We start from the raw sequence: 18,025 nt of genomic DNA on the forward strand, positions 1-18,025 counted from the left end.
GCGCGATGCTACAACCCTCAAATACTATAATACGCCTGAAATATATGAATTAAACAATGCAAGTACCCAAAAACACGCAAAGAAATTAATTAAGCTATCTAACAAACAAGTAAGCTAGGGTTGTACGACTTGCTGCTGCAGCTGCTTATTTCTTAGAAACTTCACCCAGTAAACCAAAATGTCCCACCTCCTCCCAATTTCTGCCAGCAATTAAAATCTGAATTAATGTGAATTGTTAATTTCCCACAATTACGTCACCAGGACAAAATCCAATACACGAATAAATTCTGCTACAGAAACATTAAGGCCAAAAGGTAAAACACAGTATTGGCAGCATCTCCACCTGTAAGAAGTGCAGTGTTATTTCCAGAATTCTATTTAAGTAGGATATTATGTAAACTGAAAGTGAGGTCTAAAGTAATTGCAAATTTTGCGTGTTCAAATTTATGCAACAACTCATCAGTGCTTTGCAGTTGATCTGTCTCCTTTTTTCCAAACATTTATTTAAGTGTCTTAAATCCAACAGCAATCTTAGCCCCCCTCCACCCCCATGGGTTGTTGCGTATGAAAGAAAGCCTCCCTTTCTGATATCAGTACCCCACAAGGTTTAATGAAAGGTGGTTCACATAGTTTCCATTTTAACTTACGTTCTTAATTTTTTAATTTCCCAAGCTTCTCATCAGAAATGTCACAGTATTCCCACAAATGTGTCTTTCAGGATTTAACTTTCTACTTCCTGAAATTTAGCTTTAAGTAAGCTGCTGTTAATCAATAGATCCGTCTCCAGTATTATCAATGTCAAAGTACATCATCTCATCAGCAAAAGTTACACCCCCTAATTTGATAAGTGGTGTTGCTACAATTTTGATCTGTGATTCTTGTTTTAGACGCATTTTGCTTTTTGGATCAGTAAATGCTACTTCTCTTGTGAACCAGTTAAATCCTACCCCTGCCCTCATAATTTAGTTCACCACAAGTTAACACTTTCACTGAAAATTGGAATTACAAGGCATCCTTCGACATACTTTATATCTCCAATAGAAAATGATAGAGTACCTGTTTCTTTAAAATTCTGCTGCACCTACCATTTGCTCCCTTTATTTTTACGCCCACAACAGGCATTTCAATGAAATCAGAACTGTGTTTGATTTCACCTCCTAATTTCTCATAAATCCTACAGGTAGGACTATCGTTATCAGGTGAACAGTTACCTTCCCTGTTTCCAACCTGTAGATAAATTGATGGACTTCCATGTAAGCCATATTGTTCACCTTCATTTTCTTCAATACAAATGTGATCTGTAATTCTTCAAAGTTCATTTATTTCCTTTTATCCTCCTCTCTTAACTTTTATCTTTCATGTTGTAAGCTACTTAACAAATTGAGCTCCCTTCACTTACACAATCCCCCTTAACATGCTGATTGACTTCTACAGATTCCCCCTCATCACTTGGCCTGTGGTTCGACTCTCCAACAATCAGGATTAAATTTTCCACAAAATTCGTTATTGTAGCTTTAATTCCCTGTTCTCATTACTGTCCATATAATTATCCCATACCATCCTCAAAATGTCAGTAAAATCATTATTCTTACTTCCATCCCCATTTCAGTTGATGCTCCACTGATCTTTTGTGGCATAATCTGACTCCCACGATTTCTACTGCCAGTGTCCTCATTCCACAAATTGTCTCATCATTAATATGTGATTTTGTAACGTCAAGCAAAATACTCCCATCAAGCTTATAATTGCCTTCAACTCTACAATTGTCATTTCATAAATTAACATCAGCATCATTACAATTAAGTTCAATACTTCTTCCTCCCTGACTAAATGGACAACAGCCTCACCAGCGATGGGATTAGAACCAGTAACAGTACGTCTGCCTTATTCTCCCCACCGTCCATTATACTACATCACAATTGCTATCTGACTTCTCCCTTGATAATTTTGTTTTCTCGCTGATTATAAAAGTTTTTTGGAGTTTCATTATCTAATTCCACCTACTCAGTGCATAGTTCTTTACTATTTCTTGTACCATTAACTCCACCACTCATAGCCTCCCAAAATTTCTTATCAGAATAAGTTATAACGATGTGGTGTGGCACAACCCTGCTGCCCCCCCCCCCCCCCTCACTCCCACCCTCACCCCCCAACACACGGAGCGCGCGGTCTCATACACGCACACACACACACACACACACACACACACACACACACACACACACACACACACAAATTACTTCACCTACACAACCCAGAATTTCTTCTCTCCCTATTTCTCTGTGTCTGTCCTGTAAAGATCTGCCTGATTGTGATTCCACTTAAACACCCAAACCTGAAAGGCTGCGAAAGGACAACTCCCAGTTCCCCTGTACATTTCCTCTATTATCTGGCCTTCTGTTATACTGTGACCTGTTATTACCTTCCTATGACGTACATCTGTTCATGAAACTCTCCGTTCGCATTGTGTTTCTGCCATTTTATTTACAGTCTTTTCTAGTTTTACCTCCCTGATATTCATCACTGTAACTTCCGCCATGCCTCCGCCCATTATAATTTTGATTCTAGCCCCATTCTGTGGATCCCCAAAACTGCTTTGATTAAAATTTTACTTATCATTTCTTTCAAAGGCTCTGTCTAATTTATCTACATGCTTCAAAAAGTGACTAGTTGGGACCAGCTGGTCAATAAACCAGCCTCCCCACTGCACGTTCACAGGTAACCTTCCATTTAGGGCATCTAGTTGAGTCAATTTATCAAAAGGGTTGTCCAAATAAACCAATTTCCATAACAGTTTTTCACAAAATTGTTTGTACGTCCACTTCCCCCTCTGGAATTTGGTCCATTCAAAAATTTGCTCTTGATCCTTGCTTGCTCTGGTTCTGACCAAATTTTGCTTAAAAACTTTTCTCAAACTCACTTTAAGGTATTCTGTACTAGTATCCTGATTAGCCCGTGAAAGCACTTCCCCATCCAAGAGCTTTTTTACAAACATAACTTTAAATACATTAGTCATCTGAAGTGAAAAATTGGCACAGCAGTGTTGTAAAAAGTCTGCAGAGTGTAGTTTTCTGTCACCAGAAAAGCTTTTAATAATGACATTAGGCGACTTCCTCCAAAAGCTACTAATAAATTTTCGGGCTTCAGCTCCTTCTTACAGTTCAAATATCCTGCGTAGATTTAATACTTTACTTTTGCACACATCTACATTACAATTGTCAACATCATGACCTTTGTTGTTGATTACAAAAATTGGTTTATCAGTGTCAAATTTAAAAGTTTCAACCTTTCCTTCTAAACACAATTTAGTCTGTGCAATCTTTACTTTCAGGTTTTGATTTTCCTGCTTCATGAGATTAGTAATTACTTCAAAACTTTTTTCTCTGTTTCTTTTGAGAAGTTCAACTCTACATTTTTAATTTTACATTCTGCTATGCCCACACGAGAACTGAATTGTGTCTGTGTCATGGCTCTACAGCACTTTTTACCTTATTAATCTCACTTTCTTGTTGTGTGTGCAATGATGGATTCAGATTTAAAGTTCATAACTCGAGTGACAGACCTTTTTATGGGTAACTAATTTTAACAGAATGGAATATATATTTGAGCAAAAATCAAAGATAGTCATCTAATTTGGTGATGTAGTTCTTCACAACAATAAGGGATGTAGATCTGCACTTTGCTGCTTGGTGCATATTTTGGGTTTTCTATGAGAAAATAAAAATTGTAGCAGGGTCCATATTTTTTAAATTTAACAATGAAAATTTTTTTCATTTTTGTTTTCTTGAACAAACATACTGTACAAATTACATTTCTGAATAAAACTGACATGGGATATTACAACTTTGCAATCATGACAGACTCATTTCTAACAACAGCAACTAATGAACTGGTGGGCATGCCACTGTGTACAAATACATAATGATGACAGCTATTTTTCATTGCATTGTTTTAATATGATCAAAATTGAAATTACAACCAATATTTGTGGCAATTTGATAAATTGTGTTACTTGAAAATACAATAAGTTTCTTATGACCAGAATTTAGATGGAAATACATTTTCAATGTGACTGTAAATATTTTTAAGCTAATTTTTTATTGTTACCGTTCCACAAAGTACATCTACAGCTACAGCTCCATACATATTCTGAAGCCACCGCAAAGTGCAGTCGTGTGTGTGAGTTGCATCTGTGAGAATGTGTGTGTGTGTGTCATCTAATTCTGACAAAGGGCTTATTTCCAAAAGCTATATTTGTGACAGTCTTTTTGTTGTGCCTATCAGCATCTCCGCTATATGGTGAGTAGCAACTTTCCTTTTCACAATATTATTATATTCCATCCTGGAGTTTCCATTATTTGATTATCTTTGTGACCCTTATTCAAAATGTATGTTAGTGGCAGTAGAATCATTCTGCAGTCAGATTCGGAGATCTGTCCTCTGAATTTTCTCAATAGTGTTCCTCAAAAAGAATGTCACATTCCCTCCAGGGATTCCCATTTGAGTTTCTGAAGCATTTCTGTATCACTTTGAGTGCTGTTCGAACCTACCAGTAACAAATCTAGTACCCTGCCTCTAAAATGCTTCAGTGTCTTCCTTTAGTCCAATGTGGTGAGGATCCCAGACAATCGAGCAGTACACAAGAATAGGTCACCTTAGTGTCTCCTTTACAAGTGAACCACACTTTCCCAAAATTCTCTCAAAAATGAAAGTCGACCATTTGCCACCCCAACCACAATCCTCACATGCTCGTTCCAGTCCATGTCACTTTGCAACATTACACCCAGATATTTAAACAACATGACTGTCTCAAGCAGAACACTTCTAATGCTGTACCTGAACATTATGCATTTGTTTTTCCTACTCATCTGCATTAATTACAGTTTCCTACATGAAAAGCTATCTGCCCTTCATTACACTAACTAGAAAATGTGTCTAAGTCATCTTATATCCTCCTATATTCAAAATATATCAATAGCAAACAACCACAGACTGCTGCCCACTTTGCCAGACCATTTATGTGTATATAAAATAATAACAGTCCTATCACACTTCCCTGAGACACTCCTGACAATACCATTCTCTCTGATGAACACTCACCATCAAGGACAACATACTGGGTTTTATCATGTAAGAAATCCTTGAGTCACTCACATATCTGGGAACCTATACCAAGTGCTTATATCTTCATTAGCAGTCTGCACTGGTGCACTGTATCAAATGTTTTCCAGAAATCTAGAAATATCAACTCTGCCTGTTGTCCTACATCCATAGTTTACAGTATATCAGACATGTCACTAAACCCGCCCAAAGATGTAAACAACCATAAATGAGCAGTGCCTATTAGACAGAGAGGGTCTGACAGCCAATCAGTTCAGTCATTCCACCAGGAAGGAGGTACACGGCTCATGTTGTCCGTAGTTCAACCATGCCTAGACGGTCAATACCGCAGTTTGAATGAAAATGGATTATGTAATTGTACCATCAACATAAATGTGTTGTGGTATGAGGATACATTGTTATTTTGCTAGGGGCAGCCCCAGTTTTGGTGTTCATTGTTAATTTATATTGTGTGAAGATTGACAAAGAGTGCAGTGATATATACCACTCCACATGAGTGATGAGTATCACTTCGTCTTCTTACCAACAAATGATACTGGCAACCAAAGTTATTCATATAATATGAAAATAACACCATAAAATGTCATGTCTAGTATAAATGTGCAGATGTTGGTTATATTTTTATGGTGCATGTGGTTAGCCATATTGTAGGTCGGTGCGCCTCTTCAGTACAGGGCAGTGGGTTATGGTAACTTACTAAAAGGAAATACATGTTCAGATGCACAAGCATCCTGTTGATCTCTGTCCTTCCCTGGACACACACGGACCTCCCAAGAGCTTTTATATCAACAACTGAAGAGTGTTGTAGTGAAACTGACATGAATGTTTGATATTAATACTGATCTTGTATATGGAATGGTGAACGTATTTGTAGGGATGTAGGCTGAGGTATGGTAGATGCAATTATGTCCATTGGTTGATCTTTCTATACCTTTACTTCATGCTATATCACGCAGAATCACACCAAGAGAATAAAACTAAATTACTTCTATCAAAGTCATTACGCACTGTCTTCATACTGTTGCTTGTTTATCAATCCCCTGTATCACTACATAATACCCCCACTTTTTTAAATCCCAGAAACCCAGGTATGTTGGTGAGCTGCTGTTTTACAGTTCATCCAACTCTTGTAGTCTTCAGTGCCTGTTCAAGTGGGAGTCATGCTGGTAGTGGTCAGCTGAGGTATGGTTGTCAGCACTGCTCTGGTATGGAACGATTAGTCATGCAGTACGAGGTACTGGCATGGTGTCCTTTGTCATCTCTGGATACAAGTGTGCTTGCTTCAATTGTTCCATGAAAAATCATTTCATCTTTCCCACTGTGTTGAAGTTTAAAACGGTGTTGTCCCCACTGTAAGACCTGATGTGGGGTGCTGTACTATGGTATGAGAGGTAGTTTGTCTCAGACATCCCTCAACCAGATGAAGGGTGCATTGTATAGGTCCTTGTGAACAAATTTCCAGTGTCCATGAAGCTATGACATAGAGGGGTATATTTGAGCCATAGTATCCTGCAGGTGGTGGCCAAACTCGGTGATGAAGGCCAGAGGAGGAAGATCAGAGGGGTTGTCAGTAATTAGTTCTGCCAGTAACCACAGCCTTTTACCATACACCAGCTGTGCTGGTGAATGCTGCAGGTCTTCTTTGACTGCTGATTGCAGACGTAAGATGGCAAGTGGTAGCACATTTGACCATGTAGTGCCAGCACACATGATCATCACCTTCAAGGTATGGTGGAACCTCTCCATCATACCATTGCTGGCTGGTGGTATGTATGTAGGAGAGGCCACATAGGTGTAGGGTTTTCTGGAAAATTATCTGCCCTTGTCAGTCATGATGGTGTGCAGTGTACCAAACTGGGCAATTCGACTACTTAGAATGATCTTTGCCACCATAGCTGCCATATATCTGCACCCAGCATGGGCTCCGACCATTGGGTAAAGTGCTCCATAAAGGTTACCAGGTAACAGAACCTATGGGATGGGGGCCTAAGGAGGTCCACATATATGTGCCAAAATCAGGTGAAAAATGTGATGAACGATCCTTGTGGGCCAAGGGTGTGGTGGCCAATTTTACTCTGCTCATACTTGCTACACTGCTTTGCCCCATTGGGCACTCTCTATAAGCCCCGGGTCACACTACATCATTCTTCACCATACCCCCTGCCATAGCTCATAAGCCAGGAGTGCAAAATCAGGGAAGGCAGAAAAAAAGGTTCTCCAAAAATTTCACCAAATGTAGACATGCTTATTACCATGTGCCACATCATACCCCACTGAGAAACATTTTCCTCGGCTAATGTGACTCATCATAATTCTAGACTTAACTTTTGTTGCTCCCATAGTGTATTTAATTTCTTGTCCAGTGCCTGTGCTTTTGAAATGTGGATTCAAATATACCGTATTATTCCCTACTCTTTTGGCTTCAAAATGTCATTTCTATCCAATGTTATGGCCTTATGCCACCTCACTGGGAGAGCCTGTACCCCCACACGGTACCACTCGATCAGTCAATGTTGGGGCCAGCATCTTGCTGCATCAGTAACCTCCCAATCATCAGTGAACTGCTTCCCGTACTGTGCATCCTTCATTGGGCCAAGCAGGTGGAAGTCAGAAGGTGCGAGACTGGGGATGAGGAAGAACAGTCCGATGAAGTTTTGTGAGTTCCTCTTAGGTGCACAGACTTGCGTGATTCCTTGCTTTGCCATAGAGAAGGAGACGTTTGTTTGCAGTTTTTTGGTGACATACACACTGAAGTCATATTTACAATTTCCTGAGCGTTGCACAATACACTTCTGACTTGATGTTTGCACTGCGAGGGAGGACATCAAAAAGAATATCCCCTTCAGAGTCCCAGAAGACCATCACCATGACTTTACCGGCTCAGGGTGGGGTTTTGAACTTTTTCTTCAGAGGATATATGCTGGGGCACCACTCCATGGATTGCATTGGATGTTTCATCACCTGTAATGATGTTCAACAAAAAAATTGTCATGATCAGCCTTGTGTTGTTCAAGCAGTTCATTATTGTTTATGTTCTGTTAGATGGTGTTCGCCTCCCAGTGCTATGCCTAACAGTCTACGCCTTCATCTAGTCCCTGCAACCTCCACCAGACAGTGCTCTTCTCTCACCCCGACTGTATCCTGATATCCACCCTGTTTCCTGCCCCACTCCTGACTGCTACTTTTGTTCAACCTGACAGATACATTCAGGGTGAAGTTGCTGGAGACACCAGTCTTGTGTGCATGAGATGTACTTGCTTGTATGACGTTGTGCTTGTTTTCTTTCAGAAGAAGGCTGTGGCTGAAAGCTAAATGTGTGGCTACCTTTTTGTTGTTACTATTTGCAGCTCAAAATTTCATCTTTATGATGAGTAGCAATCTATGGTTTGGTTGGTTCGTGGGGGTTGAAGGAGCCAGACTACAAAGGCCATCAGTCCCTTTTTCCACGACCATGAAACACCCATAAGGAAGAAAAACAAGCAACAGAGATGACAAAGGATGACACAGAACAAGAAAGACATAGACAAAGACCAGAAAAGAGGAATTAAACACAAAGAGAGTCTTACAGTGGTTGGCCAACCATGGAAGAAAAACCAACAGACACACTAAAAACCCCAACCTAAAACCGTAGGCCAAAGACCAGACTCAACACAGAAAAGAGACAAACCCTCAGATCGAGTGATAAAATCACCCTGTGTGAATAAAACTCAAAACTAAGCCTGTCATTGCAGTGTCATCCGTTAAGAGAGCAGGGAGCTTATCAGGCAGCACCAACGTCTGCCTAAGCGCAGTTAAAAGTGGGCAGGCCAACAAGATGTGGACCACTGTCAATGCTGATCCACAGCTACATAGAGGTGAGTTCTCATGACACAAGAAATGACTGTGCATCAGCCAGGTGTAGCCAATGCGTAGCCAGCTGAAAACAACTGAGTCCTTGCGAAGGCTCGCAAGGAGGAGCGCCACACGCCTATAGTCTCCTTGATGACCCGAAGTTTGTTGGAGGAAGGAAGGGTGTGCCATTCATCACCCCAAGTACCAAGGACTTTTTGCCACAACACTGACTGGAGATCACATTCTGGAAGGCCAATCTCCAAGGCCGGTGCACTGATAGACTGTTTGGCCAGTGTGTCAACAGGTTCATTACCTGGGATGCCGACATGACCCGGGGTCCACACAAAAACCACGGAGCGGCTGCAATGGGCAAGAATATGGATGGACTCCCAGATAGCCATCAGCAGGTGGGAGCAAGGAAAACACTGGTCAGTAGCTTGTAAACTGCTCAGGGAATCACTACAGATAACGAAGGACTCACCTGAACAGGAGCAGATATACTCTATGGTACGAGAGATGGCTACCAGCTCTGCAGTGAAAACACTGCAGCCATCCAGCAATGAGCATTGTTCTGATCAGTCCCCAAGAGCATAACCATTTCGACCAGCAACCACTGAACCATCAGTGCAGACCATGTCAGAGTGGTGAAACGTGACAAGGATGGAAAGAAAGCATCGGCGGAGGGACTCAGGAGAGACTGAGTCTTTCGGGCCTTGTGCCAAATCCAGCTGAAGGCATGGATGGGGCACACACTACGGGGGTATATGTGAATGGGCCTGGAAAAGATGTGGGAGAGGGAAAAACTCAAGCCCAGAGAGAAGAGACTGGATGTGAACTGCGATCGTACACCCTGACTGGGTCTGCTGGTCTGGAAGATCGACGACCGAGTTGGGGAACAGGAAACGGTAATTTGGGTGCCCGGGCAAGCTACAAACATGCGCAGCATAAGCAGCCAGTAGGCGTTGGCACCAGATCCGCAATGGAAGGACACCAGCCTCCACAAGTAGTGCAGTGAAGTAGGGGGTCAAGCAACATGGAAGGTGATGCCAAACCATAAGCCAGGCTCCCATAACTGAGACGGGACTGAATCAGTGCCTGATACAGTCATAGAAGGGTAGACTGATCGACACCCCAGCTGATGTGACTAAAAAATGAAGAGCATTAAGATGCCGCCAGCACATTTGTTTAAGCTGCAAAATGTGAGGGAGCCAAGTCAACTGGGTGTCAAAAAGGAATCCCAAAAACTGATATGTTCCCACCGCAGCAAGAGGTTCACCACCAAGATAAAGCTGTGGCTCAGGGTGAACAGTGCGTGGCTGGCAGAAATGCATGATGCAAGTCTTGATAGCCAAAAACTGGAAGACATGTTAGGGCCCAACACTGTGCCTTGCGGATAGCGCCCTGCAGCTGCTGTGCTGTTCAGCAACTGCAATTCCAGTGGAGCTGTAGTACTGGCAAAAGTCATCAGCATAGAAAGAAGCTGATACGGAAGTTCCCACAGCTGCAGCTAGCCCATTGATAGCAATTAAAAAGCGGCAGACACTGAAGACAGAGCCTTGTGGGACCCCATTCTCCTGGACTTGAGAGCAACCAACTTACACATGGGAGGAACGAAGTGCCAGAAAATTTTGAATACAAATCGAGAGCGGGCCCCTGAGACCTCACCCATGAAGCATGATGAGGATGTGATGGCGCCATGTTGTATTGTACGCCTTCTGCATGTTAAAAAAGATGGCAACCAGATTCTGAGAGCGGGCAAATGCTGTTGGATGGAAGACTCCAGGCAGACCAGATTATCGGTGGCAGAGCGGCGCTTAGAGAACCCACCCTGAGACTGAGCCAGAAGGCCCTGAGACTCAAGTAGCCAACTCAACCTCTGGCTCACCATGTGTCCGAGCAACTTGCACACAATGTAGGTGAGGCTAATGAGGTGGTAGCTGACCACCTCCAGTGGGTTCTTGCGAGGTTTCAACACTGGTGTGATGATGATTTCCTGCCATTGTGATGGGAACTAACCCTCAACCCAGATAAGGTTGAAAAGGTCTAGGAGGTGTCACTGGCAGGCCACCAAGAGGAATCTGAGCTTCTGATAGTGGATGCGATCCGGCCCGGGAGCCATATCAGGGCAAGCGGCTAGGACACTTTGGAATTCCCACTCTCTGAATGGAACATTGTACAATTCGGCGCATGTGGAATGAAAGGCTCCAACGTTCCAACCACTCTTTCAGTGAGTGGAAGGCCAGTGGGTAATTCGTAGAAGTGGAACTCTGAGCATAATGTTCTGCTAACAGTTCTGCAATCGTGTCTGATTCAGTACAGACTGCTCAATTCTGGGAAAGCCCAGGTATGCTGATATTCGTAGAATCACCTAATCTTGGACCAAAACTGCGATGGAGAGGTACGGATGCCTATGATGGATACATACCTTTCCCAGCACTACAGCTTCCATCGGCTAATAAGGTGTCAGGCCCAGGCATAGAGCCGCTTAAAGGCAATGAGGTGTTCCAGTGATGGGTGCCACTTATGATGTTTGAGGTCCCGCCTGTGATCTCTACTTGCTTCAGCAATCTCTGGTGACCACTAAGGCACAGTCCTCTGCTGAGTGGACCTGGAAGAACAGGGAATTGCAGATACTGCTGCAGAAATGATGTTGGTGTTTATTGTGTGAACCACCACATGAATGATGTCATGAGAAAGAGCCTCAATAATGGCAATGGAGGCAAACGAGTCCCATCAGCCTTATTCAAGGCCCATCTGGGGAGGCGCCCAAAAGAGCGACACTGCGGCAGTGACAGAAAGATCGGAAAGTGGTCACTACCGCACTCGTCATCATAAACACTCCATTGGACAGATGGTAAAAGGCCAGGGCTGCATACCGAAAGGTTTATGGCTGAGTACATGCCATGCGCCACACTGAAATGTGTGGAGGCACCATTATTTAAGAGAGAAAGTCGCCCAGTAACAGAAAAGGTGGCGGCGGTTGGGTTGTCAGCACAGCCAATACATGCTGTGGGACATCACCATTTGGTGGAGGATAGATACTGCAGACAGTAACAGCCTTAGGCGACAGTAACAGCCTTAGGCGTCCACACCCTAACAGCGACAGCCTCTAAAGGTGTTTGAAGAGGGACACACTCGCTGTAAAGAGAGTTAAGGGCGTAGACACAGAGAAAATCTCCGCAATTCCACTGGAGGATAATATGATAATGAGGCTGGGAAGGCAATGAACATTCAATGAGGTGGTTTATGCCTCAGAGTCACCTGCTGCCACTGATTTCGTGATGAGTTGATATACATTGTGTCTGAGGGCACAGTGAGATCCAGGTCCTCAGCGGACACCAGGATCTCCACCTCATCCTCAGACGCTGAGCTTGTAGGTGTGGTGATGTGGGTGCCACCGCAAGTTCCTTGGTCTTAGAGGCTTCCATCTTGGACTTTTCCCGCTGCTCCTTGGGTTTCTCTGGCTGGGAGGGCTTCACTGACTCAATCTCCGGGACTGAGGAGGATCGTGAAGCCCTATAACCAACTGCTTTGGGGCACTTCAGCTACTGGTGGGCATCATCTTTCCCACTAGTGGAAACCTGGGAAGGGAGGGACCCTAGGGACCTCATCTGTGTGAGAGGAGCCAAAGAAGTTGGATGCTTCTCTGGCTTAGAAGTGGGGACAGACGTCCCCTATGGTTGGGGGGTTTTTGCTCCCAAAGCAGGTGGTGCAGGAGCAACAGGGAGGGAATTGCCCCCCCCCCCCCCCCCACCGCAATCAAAGGGGTAGATGTAGTCATCCAGCTCTGAGAGGTGACTGGGGCAGGTGGAGCTGATGGGACTAGAACAGCTGTAGCAGCGGCCTAAGAGGAGGGCATATGAACAGGATGGAGGTGTTCAAACTCCTGCCTAGCCTCAGTGGCATGATTTTCCTTTCTTTCTGTAAAATCCTTGCAGTCTGGCGAGCAAGGTGAACGATGCTCTCTGAAGTTGACACAGATGGGAGGTGGGGCAAATGGAGTATTGGGATGTGATGGGCATCCACAGTCTCGACATGTGAGGCTGGAAGTACAGCGGGAAGACATATGGCCAAACTTCCAGCACTTAAAGCATCGCATCGGAGGAGGGATATAAGGCTTGACTCACAGTGGTAGATCGTCACCTTGACCTTCTCAGGCAATGTATCACCCTCGAAGGCCAAGATGAAGGCACCAGTGGCAACGTGATTATCCCTCGGACACCGATGAATGTGCCGGACAAAATGAACACATTGCTGCTGTAAATTGGCGTGCAGCTCATCATCAGACTGCCAAAAGTCCCTGTGGAATGTAATACCCTAGACCATATTTAAGCTTTTATGGGTCGTGACATCCCCAACTTGTCACAAGTAAGTAATGCCCGTGACTGGGCAGAGGATGCTGTTTTTATCAAAACTGACCCAGAGCGCATTTTAGACAAGCCCTCCACCTCCCCAAACTCTTCCTTTATATGCTGTCCAAAGAACTGAGGATTCATCGTCATGAAAGACTCCCCATCAGCTTTTGTACTTACTAGGTACTGGAGGGAATAAGCTTCACTGCCATCCTTAGCCTTTGTTCCTCCCAGGGTGTGAACAGGGAGGGGAATGATTTGGGGTCATACTTCTGTGCATTGAATTGAGCCCTTGAATGCTTAGAGACTGCTGGTGGTTGGCCACCAGCAAGAGAAGATGTGCCACACTTCTTTGCATGTCATACGCCCTGATGCCACTCACTCCGACCAAGAGCCCTCCCCTCCACCTGGCAGGATGGCCCTTGCTGGGAGTCCCGATGCCCCAGGGTGGCGGGCATCTACTCCTTGGCATACGTGGAGAGTTAACGGTGCAGGCATCAGCAGAGTGATGCCTGTGTTGTCAGGGGGCTACAACCAACAGGGTACATGACAGCCCCACCACAACGGCCTGGCTAGTGTGCTGGATATCAGGTGCAAAGAAGTCCATGGTCATCATCAGTGCAAATGTGACACTGCATAGTGTGTGCTGGAAACCTCACCCAGGAATGTATCCTCACCCTAGAGATGGAGAATGAGAGGGACTGCTGGAAACCGCACCCAGGAATGTATCCTCAAACCTAGAGATGGAGAATGAGCGGGACTGCAATGCGACGATGAGAAAGGGGGCTAAAGATCTTGATGCACTATGGACACGATGCACCATGTAAGGCTCCCTTCCCCAATTGGCTCGTTCTTCAGAAATGTTTGAAGAATTGAGGTCAAACCTTGCAGGGGACCAACACATAAAAGGCCAAAACATGTGAGACCCCATTTTTTTAGTAATCTATCTTTTTTCTTCATATTGCTGAAATTACAACCTGTAGTTTCTGTTGTTTGATACCCAGTATTATGTTAGCTTCATTACTTTTTATTAATGTTTCAAAATCTGGGATATTGTTATGAATACTTCAGTAGTCAAGCAGCAGAATATTAATAGTCTCAAGTGTGGGAGATATTTCTTCAGACCTTCCATAAATACTTCAGGGTCTCCTACAGCTATAGCTATCTAGACCAGATGGAAAAGTTAATTTTAGCTAAAAGACCATGTTCGTAACTGTCACACAAAGAACCACCTGCGGAATTGTATATGGAAAGGGAATTTTTGCAGTGGGGTCACCTGTATCTGTTTTATTAGTTTATGTAAAATTACAATTATATGTTTGCATTTTTGCCAACTCTAGTACTTGGGTGTTCCTCATGACTGTTTGACCCTACCTTTATGACAATAATCGATGTGCCATTACAAATAAGATGGTGAGTAATGGTAGATGATTCCATAAATATTCTGATTAGATAAATAGGTCTTGGATAGTTGCAGATCTGCAAGGGTTTTCTGATTTTGAGATGAGTGTCTCAATTTCTTGGTTTGTAATATTAGGGCCAACAGCTTTGATAACAATGATGTGTAGAGGATGTCGTGATAACTGAGAATCTTCAAGAAGTATGGGTTAAACAAGTGTGTGTTAATTTCTACTGGTGTCAATAATTATAGCAAAAAATGGAAATTTTGCAAGGTTGCATTTATTTTGCCACAAAATGGTATAAACAGGTGATAGTAAATTAGAAACAATGTAAAGAATACAGAGTGTAAGCAACTGCAACATGCATAGTGGTAGACAAAAATGTTCTTCATTTTTTTCAAACTGAACGGATTTGCATACACATTCTGACTACCAGTTAATGTACTCAGTGTTGGGTGTAACCACCTATACCAGCAATACAGGCTTCACAATGATTTGGAATCCTGTGAATGATTCATTAGTCTCATGTTGAAGTAATAATGCCATTTCTTCCATCAGAACTGTTCGCAAGTCTTAGAGAATTGTTAGTGAATGTTGAGGTGATGCAACCCATCTCTCCAGTGCATCCCAGACATGCTATATGGTATTAAAATTGGGAGAGCGAGCAGGCCACACTATGCTTATAACTTGTTCTATTTTCAAGAAAACATCAACTGCTCATGCTCTATGACGACAAGCATTATCATCCGTCAACAGGAAGTCTGTGCCCACTGCATATCTAACAACTGCACCTGAAGTTCCATGATTTAGTCATGATACTGACAGCAGTTAAACCTAGTTTATTCACCCATACAATTTCATGAAGAGGTGTTTGAGTGGCCAACATAACCCCTGACCACACCATTACAGATCCTCCTTGATATCAGTCTCTTTCCAGAATGTTTGGGTCCTGAAATCATGTTCCATATTCCCTCCGGATGGGAATCTATCGAGAATCACTCTCCAGACAAAATTGGAACTCATCTGTGAAAACAACATTGGCTCACTTTTCAACCATGAAGATGTGTCAGAGTACAAATGCAGCAGGTCTCCAACAATAAACCACATTCGAAAAACAACAGAACAATTCACATTAAGCCATCAGCCCACATAAGTTTGTGACTGTCCTTTTTTTCATTTTTCCTGTGGCCCCCCACCACAGAGAGGCTGGTAGGCATCTTTTCTGTGCTGTACTGTACCATCTGTGACTGCACACAGTGAACAGTGATTGTGGATGTGGACTACCTGGCAAACACTACACTGTTTGATAGGTGCCTTGATGTCATCATCAGCATGGTTGTCCATTTACCGGAATGCTATCTTCTGTGCAGAACATGATCATACTGACATCTGTTAACAGTTTCTGTGGTTATATCATGAATTAGACACAGAACAGGGAAATAGTGGTTTGTTGCTTTAATTTTGGACTCCAGTGTATATCTTGGCTCATTCCATATTGCTGAATATTGTCCTTCTCAATGGAGTCCACTGCATATGATGAATTGGAGGATGACTATTGGTTATTTGTGATATTTTCAATAGGACATGAAACGTAAGTGAGGAAATCAGGATTTGAAGAGGAGGATCACCTGGAATATGTTGATATGCTTCTGGATTTCTTCAAAAGGGATTTTATTTGCATGCATTTTGGATCAGGATGAGATTGGACTTCAGTGTATATTTATAATGGTATGGGCTGATCTCACATAAGGAGTAGCTCATTTGTTCTTTTTTGTCAGGAGATGCTTTATTTTATTTATGTTCTGGAAAAGTGATGAAGGGGAGGGGGGAGGAGGGAAATTTAAACATATACTGAATGGATAGGCTAATGGGAAGTTGAGGTGGTTAATTTGTCACAGTAAACAAGAAACTCAAATCCGCAAAGATATAAATCAAAGTTGCATGCAGAAATGTTTATATAAGACACAGTATCAATGATGCACATAAATTTATAATTGGAACCTTCTATCGACTACCAGACTCACCTCCTGAAGTAACTGAAAGCTTTAGAGACAATATCAGTTCACTTGTGTGTAAGTTCCCCAATCATACTGTAATCATTGGAGGAGACTTCAATTATCAAAAAAAATGAATTAGTATAATTATAGATTTGTTACTGGCAGGTATGGAAGACATCTTTTGAAAGATAAGTAAATGTTTTTTTTTCTGAAAATTAACAACAGATAGTTTGGAACTCCAGTCATGATGAAAATATCTTAGATCTAATGACAACAAACAAACATGGCTTTTTGAGGATGTCCACATTGAAACACGTACCAATCCATGAAGCAGTTATAGCAACAATGCATTCCAAAGTAGAAAGGGCAACTAAAACAAGTAGAAAGATTTATATGTTCGGCAAACTAGACAAAGATATAGCAGTGTCATATCTCAATGATAGGACTGGGCATATAGAGGAACTATGGCTCAAGTTTAATAGTATAGTTGACCATGCATTGGATAGATATGTACCCAGTATAACAGTTAATGATGGGAGTGACCCTCTGTGGTATAAAGTCACTGTAAAGAAACTTCTAAAGAAACAAAGACTACTGAATGATAGGAATAAAACAAAGCATAGGACTACAAATAGGGAGATGTTAAATGAAACACATTTGTCTGTCCAGAGAGTGGTGTGTGAAGCCTTCAATGACTACCTTAACAGAATTTGTTAAAGGATCTTCAACTAAGCCCAAAGAAATTGTGCTCATGTGTAAAGGCTGTTTGTGACACTGAAGTTAGTGTCCAGTCACTCATGGACAAGACAAGAAATGAAATTGAGAGTAGCAAACCAAAAGCAGAAATGGTTAACTCTTTTTTTCAAATGTTCTTTTATAAAGGCAAACCCAGGAGGCTTCTTTCAGTTAAATCTTCCTACCACTGAGAAGATGAGTGAAGTAGACATTAATGCCAATGGCACAAAGAAAAAGTTGAAATTATTGAAATTAAATGAAGCCTCAGGGCCCAGTGGAATCCTTATTAGATTCTACATCAAGCTTTCAGCTGTCTTAGTCCGTTTGTTAATTAGAATCTTTCATAGATTCCTTGAACAAGAAACTGTACCCAGTAGTTGGAAGAAAGCACAGGTCACATTCATCTAGAAGAAGGGCACATAAGTGGTCCACAAAATTACCTCCAACACCCTTGACATAAAGCTGTAGAATCTTAGAACATATTCTGAGCTTAAACATAATGAGATGTATCACATCTATCATATCCATAACACTCTCTCCCCTATTTTGTGATAATACAAACTAGCTATCATACTTTGAACTTTTTCGA

The sequence above is a fragment of the Schistocerca gregaria genome, chromosome 10, assembly GCF_023897955.1.
Source record: "Schistocerca gregaria isolate iqSchGreg1 chromosome 10, iqSchGreg1.2, whole genome shotgun sequence".
Lineage (NCBI taxonomy): Eukaryota > Metazoa > Arthropoda > Insecta > Orthoptera > Acrididae > Schistocerca > Schistocerca gregaria.